Raw genomic sequence first — 19,444 nt, forward strand, 5'->3', positions numbered from 1 at the left:
TAATGATTTCAAATAAATTATTTAGCAGCAGTGATTGTTTACTTTTTTTTCTTAAATTCAACATATAAAACTCCAGCACGGATAACATTTCAAAATGTACTTTATTTGGGGTTCTGATCAATTAAATAAGAAAGAGATATTAAACGACCAACAGTTGGCACGTTGCATTGTTCAAAAGTAAAATAACAAAAATACCGAACTCCAAGGAAAATTCAAAATGGAAAGTCCCTTATCAAATGGCAAAATCAGAATCTAAACCACACCAAACGACTAGAAAACAACTTTCATATTTCTGCCTTTGTATAGGCATTTTCTTATGTAGAAAATGGTGGATTAAACCTGGTTTTATAACTAGCTAAATATCTCACTTGTATGATTTATTTACTGCCACTGTTCACAAAAACTAAAAATGTAAACCTGTCAGGCAGAATTAACCATAGAAATGACACTTGCTTTGATAGGTTATCGACAATGAGGGTCAGTTGAAAACAAAACTTCACGACAAAAAAAATGATTTCAGCTTCCCAATTGTGAACTTTCCATTTCTATGAAGCAACATTCCAGCAGCACCTGCATACGTAGTATATATATCCCAGTTGATACGATATTTCAGTGCTTGTGTTTTCTATCATGATTTCCTTGATAGAGGGTTGCTGCTCGCAAGGAAGCTGTTAAAACAAGAGTTCTAAGTGGTGAAGTTGAATTCATCCCTTTGTAATTTTTACGAACGCCATCATGAGTTGGTTGATCGTTATGGAATATCTATTTCACAGATGATGACGGATAAAAAGTAAAATCACAAAAATACTGAACTATGAAGAAAATTCAAAACGAAAAGTCCCTAATCAAATGGCAAAATCAAATGATAAAACACATCAAATGAATGGACAACAACTGTCATATTCCTGACTTGGTACAGGCATTTTCAAATGTAGAAAATTGTAGATTGAACCTGGTTTTATAGCGCTTAACCTATAACTTGTATGACAGTCGCATCAAATTCTATTATATTTACAACGATGCGTGAACAAAACAGACATAATAGGTAACATCGTCAAAATATGGGTACAGCAGTCATCACTGTGTCACAATCTCAAAACAAACAAACAATTAACAAAGAAGCACAAAAAGCATCTATCAAATTTAACAACCACATTCATTGCTTACTTATATATGTATTTTAAATCAACCCATAAAGGATTGAAATATTTAAAGTCCTGTGTCTGCATTCACATCTACTCTTAGTGTAGATATGTTCCAATTGTTGTAACTACAATCTCGTCACCATTCCCCCGAATGTGACCTACCGAATTAGACATATCACCGGGTTTGTACTTACATGAGCAACACGACGGGTGCCACATGTGCAGCAGGATCTGCTTACCTTTCCGGAGCACCTGAGATCACCGCCAGTTTTTGGTGGGGTTCGTGTTGCTCAGTCTTTGGTTTTCTATGTTGTTTTATTTACTGTTGTTTGTCTGTTTGTCTTTTTCTTTTTTAGCCATGGCGTTGTCAGTTTTTTTTCAACTTATGAGTTTTATGTCCCTTCGCCTTTCTAAATCACATGAAGTAACATTTGTACTCCACTAGGTTGCTGATGGGCCGTAAAGAATGCATCGTCCAATTATATTCATCCTGCCACACGTAATCTGACAGGAGACCATGCAAACTTAATTAAAACTAAACACATTATTTTGTGGTTTAGGATTGCAGATAACAAGTGATTTAGCTAATGCAATAAAAAGGGGTTACACGTCACTCAGTCCAGATTAAAGTAGGAGTTCTTATATATTTCAAGTATGCATTGGTTTCGCACTGAAATTTCAACTGCAATTTACTTGTCAGAATAACACTGAACTGTAAATATCATGGTCACTCTGATTCTAAAAGAGTGAGAAGTTAACTTTTATTCAAATATCTCTCATAAACTTAATTCCAAAAAACCAGACAATTGATAACTAGTCAAAAGATTGCCATCAAAATACCTCCCAAAAACCGCACAAACAAAATCTCATCAAAGAGGCAAAAACATATGTTTCATTCATTTTGAATGGGTACTTGAATAGTTTCCGAATCGAACTGTTTTTGAATCTATTTACCTTAAACACCAAAGCTTGCAAAAAAAGTATAACAAAAATACTGAACTCTAAAGCAAAATCAAAAAGAGGAAATCCATAAAAACTGACAAATTCAAACGCTATCAATCAACAGAACAAGTGGAAAACAACTGCCATATTCATGACTTGGTACAAGCACTGTCATGGAATAGCTTGAAGATTTCAATAGACTTCGAAAATGTTTATGTTCTGAAAATTGGCTATATATATAATGTTGCATTATTCGAAACACTGAAGATTTTCTATCCCCAGGTTAACATTGCTTTAGCCTTAATTGGCACAACATTTTTTTCGAATTTCGGTTTTTAAGGCTCTTCATATTAGTTTTTGATTTGGCCCCAAACTTTTTAATTCAATCGTCTCTGATGAGTCATATATAGACAAAACGTGCGTCTGGCTTATTGGGTGGGGTATATTGGATGAGTTGTTTCATGCAATTTCATTTTACTTTGAATTGATCTAAAAAAAATTAACCGAAACCCAGCATCCAACTTTGCTTCTTGAGACTTTCCAACCCGCACTGAAACATGCTATGAATTTTCCGTAGAAATACTCGAACTTGTCAGCTTTAGTTCATACTAACATCTGTAATGTATCATATTCAAATATTTACATTACTTGTCTATGTTAATTGTAGTTGAGATGAAAGGCACGTTTTCCTATTACCAACTAGTGGAAATACTAGGCAAAATTGTGCATTAAAAATTTACAATGAATCAACACATCAAAGAGATTGTAACTCGAAGTTTGACTTGCCAATTATAAATATACAAATCAACTTCAATTTCTATAACCTCTTAATGCTAGCGGCAATGTGCGGCTCGGTTTATGTCTCGAAGGGTTTCCACCTCATCGACATATAGCATATAATTGCCATTACTTCCTTTTTTTTAAACCGTATGCAAGTTTGTTTGCTGCATAAGGTCAAGTAATGGGATTGACCATACAAGGATAAGTCTGAAACAAACACGCCTCTTTTGTTGCATGACCACAATAAAATGGAAACAGGTGACGTTTTCATTTATTTCTTAAAACACATAAGTTTCTACTATCTGAAAGTTTCGTTTTTCCGTTCTTATAAGTTATAACCGATAATAAAAAGATCCAGGTATATATATCAGTTATCAATGTAATCATCGTATCATGTTTTATTCTTGCTTTCTAACAATTTCATATTCCAAATTATGCTCATCAGTGTATTCAAATATTATGATACTATATAGATATGGCATATTACAAACAATATTAACAATATGTTTAAATAACAATATGTGACGTCAGAAATTTCAAGTTCACAAAATATCTTTACAATAAATTTTTTCTTGACTTAAAAGAGAATTATATATATTTTCCTAAGTAACAAAGCTGTTTTGTGTTTTCACAAACACAACAATAATAATATTAACTTAAAAATTGACGGCCAAGACCAGTAATAGTTTTCTTTATACAATTTGATGTAAATCAGTTTATCTGCTACATTGTAGAAATGAGATTCATCTTTTGTCACTATCAAATCACGAATAATACAATTTCTTTCATTCCTATTACTACCAGCATAACAAGCAGTTTCAAGGTGTGAAGACAAACGTATCCTTGTTAAATATTTGCAAAAAGTATAAGATTGAATTTCACCAAGTGGTCCAGCTTCCGGTTCCTAGCACCAAATGCATTTATGACACCAACTCCTGTTCCGAAGCAAGTATGGAATATATAACAGAAAAATCTCCTCGACTATTTTCCAATTCTTTATTCGGAAATACACGGAAAGGCAGTTAAAAAGCTACAAGATCTGTTCTTGTCTCATTCCAACTTCAATATACACTTTGAAAGTATGGCAAGTTCCTTTTAAACAGTTAGTACAAATCATAGCTTATTTATTTTTGAAGCATCTCTCTGCACCTACATGTCGATTATATATATAAGTGGCATATCTTGTTCTCACTAGTCGCGTAATTTAGAGGATACTTCTTAGAACCTTGCTATATCTAAAATGCTTAAAAGTTAATATGGACGAATCCCACAGAGACACAAGACAGTCCCGATAACATTATCATTACTACGACAGCACTTCCTAGTTTTTGTACATTTATCTATGAATCTTTATTATTTCAAATCTTCATTTATTCTAGCATTCTTCGCTATTTTACGTGTGAGTGAGTTTTCAGCAAAACATAATTCTGATTCTAGTACCGTAACACTGCAATTGCTAGGATCATCAAATCAAAATTAACATTAAGAAAAGTAAAACAGATCAGACAGGTCATTCAAGGTGCATCCTCATAAATAAATATACAGATAATGCAACTATGTCACTTTGAAAAAAGTACTTAACATAAGCCTGGTATGTTCAATGAGTTTTTCATGAAAGTCCTTCGGTTTCAGATTGTAATCATTTAGTTATAGATTTAGACAGGTCATTGCTTACCCGATATCAAGTGTCAGCTATGTTGAGAAAATCACTAAAGATTTGCAACATTCCTAACCCTAAATCGCATTGTTTTAGAGTTGGAACCGCCACAGAGGTGAGCAATCGCGGAATAAATGTCAAAGCTATTAAAAGAGGGGAAGGTTGTTGTTCAGTGGCATTTTGAACGCTACATAAGAATTCTTTGGTAATAATTTTCTTTAAATATCATTAAGAATTTGTCTTTAAATGCACATATAAAACATTTATAAACTCACGTGAACAACAGTATAGCTAAAAACATTAAGACGGTTTCAATTTGTAGGTGATTAGGTGGATACTACTGTGTGGAAATTGAAATTCTCCATTTCCCATTGGGCTGGTGTAACAGCCTCTAGCCGACTTTCTTGGACTTTTTGTAGAAATAGCAATACACGAAACTCTTATATATGATGACGATAATATTTGCAGTTCTAGAATTGCCTTCTTTAGAAAAATAGGTGTCTGGACATAAAGTGATCATGAAACATGGTTAGAATAGTCCCTTATAGAACACAATCATCCTTTTAGAATTACGATCAGCGTAGCTTTGTGTTTAGCTCTCTGAGTATTTATACATTTTAAAGTGTCAAAATTTTTTTTAACACTATTTTGATTCTAAACTAAGGTAATTCAAAAATTGGACTAATAATCGACATCATATTTATACTGTTTGGTGCAGGGTTTCCCCTGGTTCAATTTTCTTTTTCGCCACCTCTTTCACAAAAACAATATTTTTTCGCCACTTTTAAATTTTTTTCGCCAACTAACATATACATATTTCTCGTTCAAAACTTAAGTTCTTTCTAACAATGAAAATTCAGTGTTTATCTACCTCATATTTTTTTTATCTACATAATAATAAATAAACTCTTATTAATATCAAACATTTACTTTTTTAAAGATACTGTAAATTGCAATATAAATCGATGAAATCATCATATTTGACTCTGGGAACACGGGATTCATCTTCAGTAAGTTTATCAGTTACTTCCCGTCTAGTTGGAGGATAAAAATTAAAGTCAGAGATTTATTGTTTGTTACTTTTGAACATTTTTCTTCGTAACAACAGTTTCATCCGGACCATCGATAAAAGAAACAAATAAAGACGTAAAGCTATGCTTTACTGAAACATGTGCGTCGCGAAAACGATTGTGAAGTACCCACTTCAAAACAATTATTTCTATACAAAAAAAAATCCTTTAGGTGACATGTGAAGCCATTAAACTACACAATCGATATCTTTATCAATTAGTCCATTGTTGGCGATAGCTATAAAATGCAATCAGCGGTATATTGATTTTCTGTCAAAATCGTATGATCAAAGATGAAATCCCAGTATTGTCTGATCAGGGAAAAAAAAAACAAGATGGACGAAGTCGAACTGTTATATTTTTTTCGCCACAGTCTTTCGCCAATAATGAACTTTAGTCGCAACAATATTTATTTTTTCTCAAAATGCGAAAATTGCGACCGCCAGCGCAAACCCTGGTTTGGTGTAAAGATTTTTATAAAGAAAGTTGGTGTTCGAATGTGTGCTGATTCTGATCCCTGACTTGTCGACTTGTCATTGAAATCATATGATGTTTTTACACAACTCCATAACGAAACATGCACAACCTTAATGAGTGTGTAAACTCTCTGTGAAGTTCTAAAGATCTGGGTTAAAATCAAAGATTATAATAATCTTTTGAAAGTTTTGGCTGAAAATCACTAAGCTAAAAAATGTAAGTTGTACTGTGACACCATACCATAGTCCCAGGTAAGGTGGAGGGGTGAGCGCTCACAAACATGTTTATCTCCGACAAATTTTTTATGTGTTTGTCCCAAGTCAAGAGCCTGTGATTTGATAGGTATCTTTTATTGGTGTCTATTATATATCTGTTTTTCATTTGTTTTTTGTTATAAATAAGGTCAATATATTTTTCGTTTAAATTGTTTCACAGTTTTTCGTGTCGGTGTATTTTAAAAATTGAAATATAAGATATACTAGAACACACCGGCGACATCGCGGGTCCGGTGACTGAATTAAAGTACCTACGCCTTATTTTTAGCCTGGATGTTTAGTATTTGTATCGTCATCTGATGAAGTCATGCTGATTATAAGGTGCACAGTTTTCTCTACATTCAAAATCTTTCTGTTTGAACCCGTCCTGCTTTTCCTACTAGAACCGGAAATTACATGTGACATATACTATTGGTATCGGTATCGAATTCGACCCGGAACTTGTTAATCATTGGGAATATTAATTATGTGGAAAAAAAAGTGCCTGAAATGGTACAATTTTTAATCAACACCATTGTCCTATATTAATTTTATATAAAGTTGAATTCTTTGATTCATCGTTTTTACGTCATGCCGACTAACTGAACCTCGTTATTTTAGTAGTATAGATGTTGTGGATGAATAAAATACTGTGTCCTATATTTATCAACTTCTACGTAGTTCGGTCTCTGTCTCATTGGCAATCATACCACATCTTCTTGATTTTAAACATACTTGTTTTCACTACATTTGTATAATGTTTTATTTGTTTTATTATATATATACAACAAACTCATGATAGACAACAGTCTTATAATGCTGTACACCAGACGCGCGTTTCGTCTACAAAAGACTGATTGGAATATAAATCAAATAATTGGAAGGCTTAAAAAAAATGATAGACGTGTTAGGAAAGGGATTTTAATACTGCGATGTTGTTAAATACCAATACCGATACAAGATTTAAGCTAGGGTTTTCTCAAAATACAATTGCATTGCAAGGTAACCATGCGTAGCATAGTTTACTTCTGTGGGAAAAATTATGCAGACCTTTCAACAGGTGAAAATGAATATTCCGTTTGAAACATATCCTCCTGACTCAAAGATAATAAAACGAACTTGTATTACTGATGACATCTTAGCGCCACTTTCAACAATATTTCAGTTATATTGTGGTGTTCAGTGTAGTTGGTGGAGGAAACCGTGATACTCTAGTTTTTTATTAGAATTTAAAGCTACATATTTCTCTATTCTGGAAACAAGTTATGAAATAAGGAAAAGGTGTATTATTGCCAAATTAGACAATTATCCATCATATACCAAATGACGTAAACATTTGCAACCATATAAGTCACTGTATGGCCTTCAAAAAGGAACAAAACCATACCACATCAAAAGATTTAAAAGGCCCGACATGAAAAGCACAAAATAAACGAACATTTTCAACAAAAAGATTGATTCGGATGTGATTTGATTGCAGTGATTTATCATCCATTTATTTTGACCAGTTTGAGGATTTTTATTGCAGTCGTTCAACAAAATAGTAAGAAGATCTTAAACTTAATCGATCACTACTATGAAAAAATGCAATTTGATAAGAATAATATAAATATATATATATATGTATATATGGAAAAAAAATAAGGCTGAAAATGCACCAAATATTATTATTCAATATGAATATTCACATTTTGTCTATTATAACAACAAATTGTTCAAAAATAGTCAACCAAAGGTACAAAAATGTGGACGACCAAACTGTGAATCTTGTTTATACTTATCCGAAGGAACAGAATTCGTTTTTAAATCAGGACACATTTTTAAAATCAAGAACAGTTTTACATGTGCATCGGAAAATCTTCTATACATCATCACTTGCAGTGGTTGTCAAGAAAATTATATTGGACAAACCGGCAATACCATTAAAAAACAAATGACAGTACATAGACAGCAAATTCGTGTCCCGAGCACAAGAAAAATCCCACTTAGCGAGCAAATTGATAGATGTGCTGGATCAAATCATCCAAATTTCTTCATTTTTCCATTTTATCAGTGTTCAGATAATACAACGGAACCAATAAGAATTAATAAAGAAAATTATTTTATTAAGAAATACCGTCCTGAATTAAATAGATGAAATGAGAATCTGGAAGGCATTTCTTTATAATTATGTACTTTCACTTTCGTTTTAAGTACCTACGTTGTGCTATATTATGACGTTCAGGACTAACTAATAATGTCGCTAATAGACGTTACCCCTGACGACGTCGCCAGCAACCATATCCTTGAAGATCTGTTAAACAGTGAAACCGGTAGGATTCTATGGAGAACATTTTTGAACAATTTGTTGTATTAATAGACAAAATGTGAATATTCATATTGAATATAAATATTTGGTGCATTTTCAGCCTCATAATTTTTTTCCCTATTTTATGCACAGCGTCGACAAAACTTAAAACTTTTTAATATATAGATATATATATACATATATATATATGAATAATGATCGTGTTGTTTTTCTGGATCTTCGTCCGTGTATTGCCTAATAGATTGTTATTATTCTATTGTTTAAAAATCATCTCAGCTGTATCAAAAAAAAAGTAAAATCACAAAAATACTGAACTCCGAGGAAAATTCAATCGGAAAGTCCCTAATCACATGGCAAACACATCCATACAGGTAACTATAATGAATGATTATCTGTTCTTTTTCAGATGTCCCCACTATAGCCTGTAGAAATATTGGTAGTTCACATCAGCGCTAGAATCGTATTGACTTTTTTAACATGTCTTATAAGTTGAAGAGCAACGACTACCCAAAATTCCGAAAGGTTTTCCCAAATACAGCTGAGACAATTACAACTCAGAAATCTTTAAATAACACATCAAGTGTATACATCAAACATTGAACACAAGAACGTTCATAAGACATCAGACACACAAAATTTAATTATATCTCGGCGTAGTTGACAAGACTATATTTTAAATGTAATTCGTTGGATATTATAACTCTCTTTATCAATTTGATTCAAGTTCAGTTTTTCTCTTGTGGTGATGAATTGACTAAAGCAAACACAATAATATTTTCTCTTTTCACCGTTCAAAGTTTTAATGCTTCGATGTGATAGAGAGGAAGTTTATCATTCACGTAGTCGAACAAGATTTTATTGAAGGTGTGTCTTGCATCTGTACTTAAGGTTTAATTCTCTAGGTTGAACAAGGTCTTGGATACAAGTACCTCGGTAGTAGCTATTATGTTTGTAAACAGCTGATATCTAAGGATGTTTATACTAACGCGGAAGACAGCTTCCAGCATAAGATTTGCAATTATACCTGTAATGCCTATTGCCATATTTACACTTTCCTGTGTTTTCAAAATAAATATATCCTAATCGACAACCCTTATTAGTGCAGTATCCTTTGTAATCATAATCACTATCGTTAGAGTCGGTAAATTTAACTAAAAGAAGACTTTTAAGACATTTGTAAATCAAAAAGTACATGAAAATGAAATTTCATTTTTATAGGAAAATCAATGCGCATCATTTTACATACACCAGGTGTAAAATAAGTACACTTGTAAAATGTACAAACGTTCGTATCGCTACTTACCACTAAAAAAATTTGAGTCTCTTGAACAGCCGTATGAGCACTTCTTCTCACTAGCGTACTCTTTGCGACGACTGTAACTTTTGCAATATCCTCCTTTTGCGTAGCATTATGACTGATAATCGTCACGGATAAAATTTAGTAAAAAATAAGTATATGAAGATGGTGACACAAAATATGAGCATAGACTAGAAGTAATATCAGTATCAATAAAATAAGATAATATTATATAAAAGAAAACCAGATGATATGGTATACCAAAAAGCCATTAAGCACAAAGAAGACTGTATGTAAATTACTATATATTCTCAAAACCGTGATTAACATCAGTAATCACAGAATGATAGGCTTTTTCTCCTTGCCAATTGGCATAAAAAAAAGAAGTGAAAATATTCCAAATAATTATACACCTCTTCTTAATTTACGTTTTTTATGTAACAATCACATTGGTTTTTGATATATTATCACATGTAACAAGGCACGTCTGACATAAATTTTCCATTGTACATGTTATATCCGTTTCGTGTCTTTATTGAACTCCTACTTCTTGCACATTTTGTGTATCACCTTTTAGAGATATTCAGGATTGCAAGCTGGTATTCACAGATTTTGTTTGTTTACTTCTAGAGAACGATACTAGTGAGCTGGAACATTTGTGTTTGTATTCGAAACGACAGAGAATTATAAATGTTTTAATACTATTTCAGAAGAAAAGAGGCTTTGATTGTATGCGATCTAACAAACCATTGATATCTTTAGAACTGCATTTGATTCAAATTTCGTGTGAGTCGGTAGCTTCCAAACAACTCATTATATTGATTTTATTGCTGATACAGTATATTTAGAAGAGACGTCACAGTGAGTATTTGCTGAACCGAAATGTTAACCTAGTGTGTACGGACACTCCTGTAGTATGGGGATACATTATATTTATATTGAGGCACGATCAAGATCTTAATCTACAGTGGTGTTCGTAGTATTTTTTTTAATTGTAGCCGCTTTATACTAAATAAAAGTGACTATACATTCTTCACTTTCAATCAAATCATATTTTGAGTAAAAAATAAATAATCTTTACCTTATGGTACGGAAGTAAGATTTAAGCCTAATGGTTTTTTTCTAAGTGACGCATGAATAGAGTCATCAAACTTATGTGCTAATCGCTCGACAGAGATAAGATACGAGAGAGCGAGAGAGGGATAGAAGATTTCAATTTATTACACATTTTAAATCATTTTATTTCATGGTCAATATTTTGGACTGTTTGCTTGCGATAATGAGATATTACTTGATATCTCTAGATGATATATAAAAATAATATGTAGACTATAGACTCTAAGACACTATATTAAGAATGTGTTTCCACCAATACTATAAAACTGGAATCCGCTTGTATTTACGCTACGTTATGAACAAAGTGTAGTAGTCAGCCGAGAACCAGCTTACAATACAATAATCATTGATCTTATTCCTTGTCTGTAATAACGTTAACGGTACTAGTTTTCCTCTTAAGTGATGATCGAGGCCAACATCTTAGAAAATCCAAAACTTTCTAAATAAATAAAATTAAATTATGAAATTTCATTAAAATAGGAAATAAAATTATAAAATTTAAATATTTTTCAGTTCGTGTTGCTCCGTCTTTAGTTTTTTATGTTGTGTTATGTGTACTATTGTTTGTCTGTTTGATTTTTTTTTTGTTAGCCATGGCGTTGTTAGTTCATTTTCAACTGATGAGTTTGAATGTCCCTTTGGTATCGTTCGCCTCCCTTTGAATATATTTTTTTCCTTTACAAGCATTTTCAGATTCGTTTATCGAAATCATAGGCCCTTATCAAAGGTTAAACTTTTCAAAACCCATTCTTATTAGACATCTACAGAGTAGATATATATATATATATATATATATATATTAGACTCAGATCGACGTCCGGTCTCTAATCGACGTCCGTTCCTCAAATCGACGTCCAATGTAAAGTAACGTTCTAAAATCAGTGTCCAATATTTTTACCCTCTAATCGACGTCCGATGTGACGCCTTGTATTTCCAAAACGACGTCATAATGATTGGAGTCTCCTCTCATCGATGTCATATATCATTAAATTATTTGTTCTAAGTTTGATCCTTTTTTTTATATTATCTTTATCGTTTTGGCTTTGTTAAAAGCTGCTTAAAGAAACTAATTGTTTTCTTATATCTATAAACTTTACAAATTATAATGACTTAGTTCACGTATATGAGAAGGGGCAACAAAGAAGGCAACCTCGGGTCCAAAATAATCAACTGAATAAACATAAAAGAACGCACATTAGTAAATGACAAAAAGACAAACACCGACATCATTTTACATGTACATGCATATCAATATTTTGCTTAAAATCATCAATCCACTCAATCTACGTTGTCTTATTCCTTTCATATTCATATAAATAAATGACAGGTAGATATAAGACAATGAGATAATAACCCAACGATAAAGATAACCGAAAGGCATCTAGGGGGCAATATACAGTCTCAAACAATAGACAGAATTAAAAAGTAAGGTCAATTGTTGAAAAGTATCATTATTTGGAATCTGCAAGATTTAAAACCTTTTTTAACAACTTTTGAGTTTTAGGTTAAACTAACCATTTGTATTCGGAAAATGCCTATATCAAATCAGGAATATGGCAGTTGTTTTCTTTGAATTAAGTTGTGACGTCATTGTGGCAAGTCCGTAAAAATGACGTCGATTAGAGAAGTCAACTGTTGGACGTCGATTTCAGAACAACAGTAGACGTCGATTAGAGGGTCATATAATTGGCCGTCAATTTGGTATCTGGTTTCATTATGACGTCACAATGGACCTCAATTTGAGACCAGACGTCGATTGAGTCTTATATATATACAAACATGAAAAACTGCTTTTTAACCTAGAAATATATATATACATTTCTCTTTCAAATTTAGAAAAAGTTTATTGTAAAGATATTTTGTTAACATGAAACTTCTCACGTCACATATTGTTATTTATACATATTGTTAATATTATTTGTAATATGCCATGATTATGTGTAAATGTGCAGATAATAGAAACTTTTGCGTTTTAAGGAAAAAATGAAAATGTCACGTGTTTCCATTTCAAAGTAGTCATGCTACGAAAGAGGCGTGTTGGTTTCAGACTCCACCCTTGTATAATCAATCCCATATCTTGACCTTATGCAGCTGAGCAATTTGCAAACGGTCTAGGAATAGGGGAGGTAATAGGAAATACATGTTATATGTCAATGAGGCAGAAACCATACGAGACATGAACCGAGCCGCACATTACCTCTAACATTGAGATGTTATAGGAATTCATGTCGATTCGTTTATGTATAATTTGCAAGTCAAACTTCAAGTTACAATGTCTTTGATGTGTTGATGTTTTGTTAATTCTGAATGCACAATTTAGCCTTGTATTATCACATGTAAGAACTGGGAACACGTGCCTTTCATTTCTACTGCAATTAACATAGACAATTAATGTAAATATCTGAGTATGATACATTACAGATGGTACTATGAACTAAAGCTGACAAATTGGAGCATTGTTGCGAAGAATTCTTAACATGCTACAGTGCGGGATGAAAAGTTTCAAAAAAAGGCAAAGTTGGGAATCGGTTTTTGTTTTTTAAGATCAATTCAATGTGGAATGTAACTTGCATGAAAAAAGCTCATCTGAGATACCAGACTAATTAATTTTGTAAGCCAGACGCGCGTTTTGTCTACATAAGACCTATCAGTGACGCTCGAATCAAAACGTTGGGAGCCGAATCAAATTCCACAAAGTTGTGTCAAATAAGGCTAAAGCAATGTAAACCTGGGGGTAGAAAAACCTTATTGTTTCGAATAATGAAACAATATATAAACAGCCAATCTATTGAAAATATAAACATTTTCGGAGTCTAGTGAAAGCTTAACGCTGTTAACTGACAATACACATCTGAATACCGACTTTTTGTTGAAAAATCATTCCAACAAGTCAGGAATATGACAGTTGTTTTTTCACTTGCTCCGTTGATTGATAGCGTTTGATTTTGTCAGTTTTTATGGACTTCCCGTTTTTGAATTTACCCTTTTAACCATGTTTTATGATCATTTTATGTCCAAAGTTAGACACCTCGTCAGTGGTTGTCATTTATATTCACTTTTATTTGTTTGACAACATTGAAGCCTGATGTTAATTAAATATCTTTGATGCTCTCTGTAAAAGTTATCTAATTTTTTTGACTGAAAACTGACATATTGTGTTGACACCGGTCTTCAGGTCTCGTGTTGTCATTAAGATTTCTAGTCCTTTCTTTTGTTGGTTTGCTGTCCCATTCATTGTACAAAAATACGTATCCTTTTATTCATATTAAAACAAGTGTAATTTCTATGGTAAATTTTGCCTGACATGTTTACATTTTTAGTATTTGTGAACAAACATTGGCGGCTAATAACAATGCAACGTGCCAACTGTTGTTCGTTCAATGTGTCTTTCTTTATTTAATTAATGAAGAACATGTAATGAGGCATATTTTGAACTTTTAACCATGTTGTAGTTCCATATGTTGAACTTAAAAAAAATGTATACATTCAGACAAATCAATGTTGCTAAATAATTTATTTGAAATCATCAACAAATATTGAGTGCACTTTTTTAAGTTCTCTTAGATCAACTGTTTTCAATATAGACTCGCAGTTAGTAACCTAAAAATAAGAATAGAAAATCATAGATGTATTACATTATGTACCGAATATTGATTATTATGACAATCATATCGCTTTTTTTTCTGAAATAAAACGAAATACCAATTAATGGAAATGCCATGTAATTTTCAGTTTGTCTTCTACAGTTTGGATATTCCTTTGGTATCTTTCTCTCTCTTTTCTGAAGATTTAACAGTTGTTTTGAATTCATCTCATATAAATAAAAAAAACTAATGCCTATATATTTACTTTATTTAGTTATTTTGATTTCAATATCTTATTACCAATTAGTGTACATTTTGGAAATTTCTTGCAGTTACGTGTACTAAATTGAAATCGACATTATTCAGTTATTGTCTGGGTTTATATCGGTTTAGTTTAGTTGTTTAAATGAAAGGTAAAAAATTTCAACAATAAAACAATTGTCCAAAGAGCCAAAGTGTGTTTATTGTATATGTAAAATTTGACTTCTTTATGTTATAATTATTGACCACGCAAGTCGGTATATGTCATTTAATCTGCACGGCTCGGATGACCCTACTTGACCCGAACGACGTAGGAGTTTGGGTTAATGGGTCATCCCGACCGTTCAGATTGAATGATATATACCGATTTGATTGGGCAATAACTATTTTAACACATGACGCCATCAATTTACATGAATTTTTTTGAACAGTTCGGACGATATTCAATCCAAGAGTCCTGGGAAATTATTTTTTTAGGGTAAAGAAAAGGGAAATACGCATTTAAGTAGTAAAAGGTAGGTAAGTTTTAGATTATAACCTTCTTGATATTCAGGCTTTCTCCTTAATTGTATCAGTATTTAGAGAATTGTGTTTTAATTGCAGATCTTTGATTGTTTCTGTTAAATTAATTCACAATTTTTATATACCAGTAAATTCGTGACGATTAAATCAAATCAAATAAGTTTTCTTTCAGGTCGTGAGCATTTGAACCAATTTAAAACTTGACATATTGTTTAGACACTTATCTATTGCTGAACACCATATGTTGCCTTTTCAATGCGCTTAGTTGGTTTTTGACGTTAGTTTGCTGTCTTATTGGCGCATAACCCACAATTTCAGTTTGGTGTACTTTTAAATCAATCTAGGACAAATCATAAATGAAAGGATTATTGAGTATAGATTAATTACTTTTCTTTCCCCTAAGAATATTCCCAGAGGCAGATAAATCGAAGAGAGATGTACTTAAGTTTATAGTGCAAAGTAAACAAAACAAAAAGCCGTTTCACTTTTCAATCTTTAACTCCCCCTTTCCCATAATTTTTCATCTTTATTCTTTCTGAAGTCTTGTCCCATCTATATGAGGTATGATTGATCTCCATCTTACTGTATTTTTTTTTTTCTGTTTTGGCACATACTTGAATATACAACTCATTAGAGTCGATTCAAAAATAGTCGCAGGAATTAATATTTAAAAAGTCGGAATAAATTCCACTGAAAACAAAGCTAATCCAAATCAGGTTTCAGGTTTTTGGATATTTTAAGAAATTCGATAAAAAAATTATTTTGTTTAACTTTGAAACACACAATATCATGATAATGTGTTCTCAGAAATGAGTAGCATTTTTTTATTTCATAATCTGAAAAGTTTTGCTATTGATTTATCTGTTTTAACTGTTTTGAGATATTTCTATGTAATAACGATCCTGATTTAATACAATGGTGCTGATACAAGCCAAATATTTATTGTTGGCAAGAATGGAAAGCTTGATAATTTTTTATTTACATCAACCTATTTTCATTTAGTGAATTGCTTGAATCTCAGAGCAGAAATATGTACTTCATCTTAAAAATAACAATTTAACGTGCATAACCAGCAGTTGTTAAATTAATTTCGGAAGTGCACACTAACGTTGCTAATGATTTTTTAATACATTTCATCAGTGGACTGTAGATGTCAAAAGATGCAAAAGTCTATTCATTTCATACCATGGATTACATGATTTACAACGGTTAAATTATATGCTTATAAGTGTGAAAGCAATTTCTAATAACTGTTTAAAGTGGTGTACGTTTCATGAACGAGTATTTTAAGGTCAAATCAAACAGGTTGATTTTGTGATAAAAAAATTAGTCATAGACAAAAAAGACTGGGTTGTGCAGATCGTTACGTTAACAATGGAGAATGGTCTTTAATAGACATTTAAGTTTATGGAAAATGTAAGATGTAAAAATGAGAAATGAAATGTTAACATAACTCCATGATGGAATATGCACAACCTCAAAAATTATGTAAACTCTCGGTAAAGTTCCAAATTTCTGGATTAAAAACAAAGATTATTATCATCTTTTGAACATTTTGGCTGAAAATCACTAACTTACAAAGTCTAAGTTGAACTGTAACACCTTAGTCCAAGGTATTGGGAGGGTTGACCGCTCACAAACTTGTTTAACTCCGACAAATTCTTTATGTGTCTGTCCCAAGTCAGGAGCCTGTAACTTGATATGTATCTTTTGTTGCTGTCTATTATATATCTGATTTTCGTTTGTTTTTGTCATAAATTAGGCCAATAGCTTTTTTTGTTTGAATGGTTTCACAATTTGTCACGTAGATGCATTTTATAGATGACTGTGCGGTATGGATTTTTGCATTGTTGATTGCCGTTTTATTATTATTGCTTATATCGACGTTATTTAGACTTTGGTAGATAGATGTCTAGCTACATTTCCCTATTTCATATTACTACTTACCACTACGAAGACAACATCCATTGTAAGAACCACAATTGAAGTAGTCCTTGTCATTATAATAATAGTAGCCTTTGTTGTTATAATAATAAAAATCGTCAGGACAGCTGTATTTCTTTGTGCAGTAATATTTTACTCTGCCGTATGGGTTACCTATGGGACAAAAATAAATGATAAAAGAAAAGTTGAAAAAGATTACTGTTTAAATTACGCAAATAAAACCAAAACCATTATTTATACCTTCAATACATAAAGAAATGAATTACTAGATATATATTGTGGATGTTTAAAATACGGTGACCTATATTATCAACTTTTACATAATTCGGTCTCTAATAACGAGTTGTCTCATTGACAATCATGCCACATCTTCTTATTTTTATACACACACGTTTTCATTTCCATTTGTATTTTTGATTTTTGTAATTTGTTTAATTATATATATAAAACAAAAGCACGATAAATAGCAGTCTATAATGTTGTACACCAGACGCGCGTTTCGTTCACAAAAGACATAATTGAAATTTGAATAAAATAATTCGAAGGACAAATAAAATTATAGAGGTGTTAGGAATGGAATTTCAAAAAAAGAGCAAAAACCATATCCAAAGCTTTAAAAGGCCCCGACATGAAATGCACAAATTTCAAATAAACGAACATTTTGAATAAAAAGATTGATTCGGATGTGGTTTGATGCAGTGATTTATTGTTCATTTATTTTTTATCAGTTTGCAGATTTTCCTTGTAGTCGTTCAACAAAATAGTAAGAAAAAGGGGGGACAACGATCTGAAACTTAATCCATCACTACTATGAAAAAAGCAATTTTATGAAAATGATATTAATACATATATGAATAATGATCGTGTTGTTTTTTCTGGATCTTCGCCCGTGTATTGCGGAATAAATTTTTATTATTTCATTTTGTCAAAAAATATTCTCAGCTGAATCAAACACTCCCAAACAGGTAACTTTAATGAATGATTATTTTTGCCTTTTGAGATGGTCGTCACTATAGGCTGCAGTAGTATTGGTAGTTACCATCGTATTGACTTTTCTAACACGTCTAATAAGTTGAATAGCAGTGACGATCCAAAATTCCGAAAGGTTTTGACAAATACAGCAAAGTAAATACAACTCAGAAATTTAAAAAAAAAAAACACATCAAGTGAATACATCAAGCATTGAACACATGTACGATCATAAGACATCAACCGCAACATATTGAATATATTTTGGCATAGTTGACAAGTCAAATATTTTAATTTCAATCTCTTCAGGTAATGTATTGACTAAAACAAATACATTTTCTATATTCACGATTCAGAGTTTTTGTTGCTTTGAAATGATTGAAATGAAGTTTATCATTCATGTAGTCAAACAAGTTTTTATTGATGGCGTGTCTTGCATCTGTTCTTAAAGTTTTCTATTTCAGTTTGAATGAGGTTTTGGATACAAGCACATCGGTAGTATCTATTATGGTCATTGATGTTGGTAAACAAGTGATATCTAAAGATGTTTGTACTCACGCGGAAGACAGCATCCAGCATAATTGCCGCAATCATACTTGTAAGAACTAGAGCCATATTTGCAAAATCCTCTGTTGTCATAAAAAATATATCCTGATCGACAACCCTTATTAGAGCAATATCCTCTGTAATTACCGCCGCCAGATTTAACTACAAGCAGACATTTAAGACACTTGTAAATAAAAAAGTAAATGAAAATGAACTTACATTTTTATACAAAAACAATACACTTCTTTTTTACAAACACCAGGTGTGAAAAAAGTACACTTGTAAAATGTGCAATTGTTCGTATCACGGAGACAACATTTGCGTCTCCAGAACAGCGGCTAAGAAATATGTGTAAAGATAGAGGGATAGACGATTTTTAATTTTTTGGCATTCCAAATCATTTTATTGCATGGTAATTTTTGGACTGTTTTCTGGCAATAATGAGACCTTACTTTATATCTCTAGATAATATAGAAAAATAATATGTAGGCTATAGACTTACAAACTCTTAGACACTGTATTAAGAATGTGTTCTCACCAATACTATTAAGCTGGAATCCGCTTGTATTTAC

General features: G+C 32.0%; 1 long non-coding RNA gene across 1 annotated transcript in view; it reads right to left on the reverse strand.

Annotated features, from left to right (window-relative positions):
- The window catches only part of LOC127703756 (uncharacterized), a 44,968-nt gene extending 25,956 nt beyond the window's left edge, over window positions 1-19,012 (reverse strand). The window contains exon 1 of the long non-coding RNA XR_007983026.1: window positions 18,885-19,012. This is a non-coding gene — a long non-coding RNA (uncharacterized LOC127703756). The remainder of the gene's footprint in view (window positions 1-18,884) is intronic.
- Window positions 19,013-19,444: the final 432 nt, after the last annotated feature.

This window comes from Mytilus californianus, unplaced genomic scaffold (assembly GCF_021869535.1).
Source record: "Mytilus californianus isolate M0D057914Y unplaced genomic scaffold, xbMytCali1.0.p SCAF_50, whole genome shotgun sequence".
NCBI lineage: Eukaryota > Metazoa > Mollusca > Bivalvia > Mytilida > Mytilidae > Mytilus > Mytilus californianus.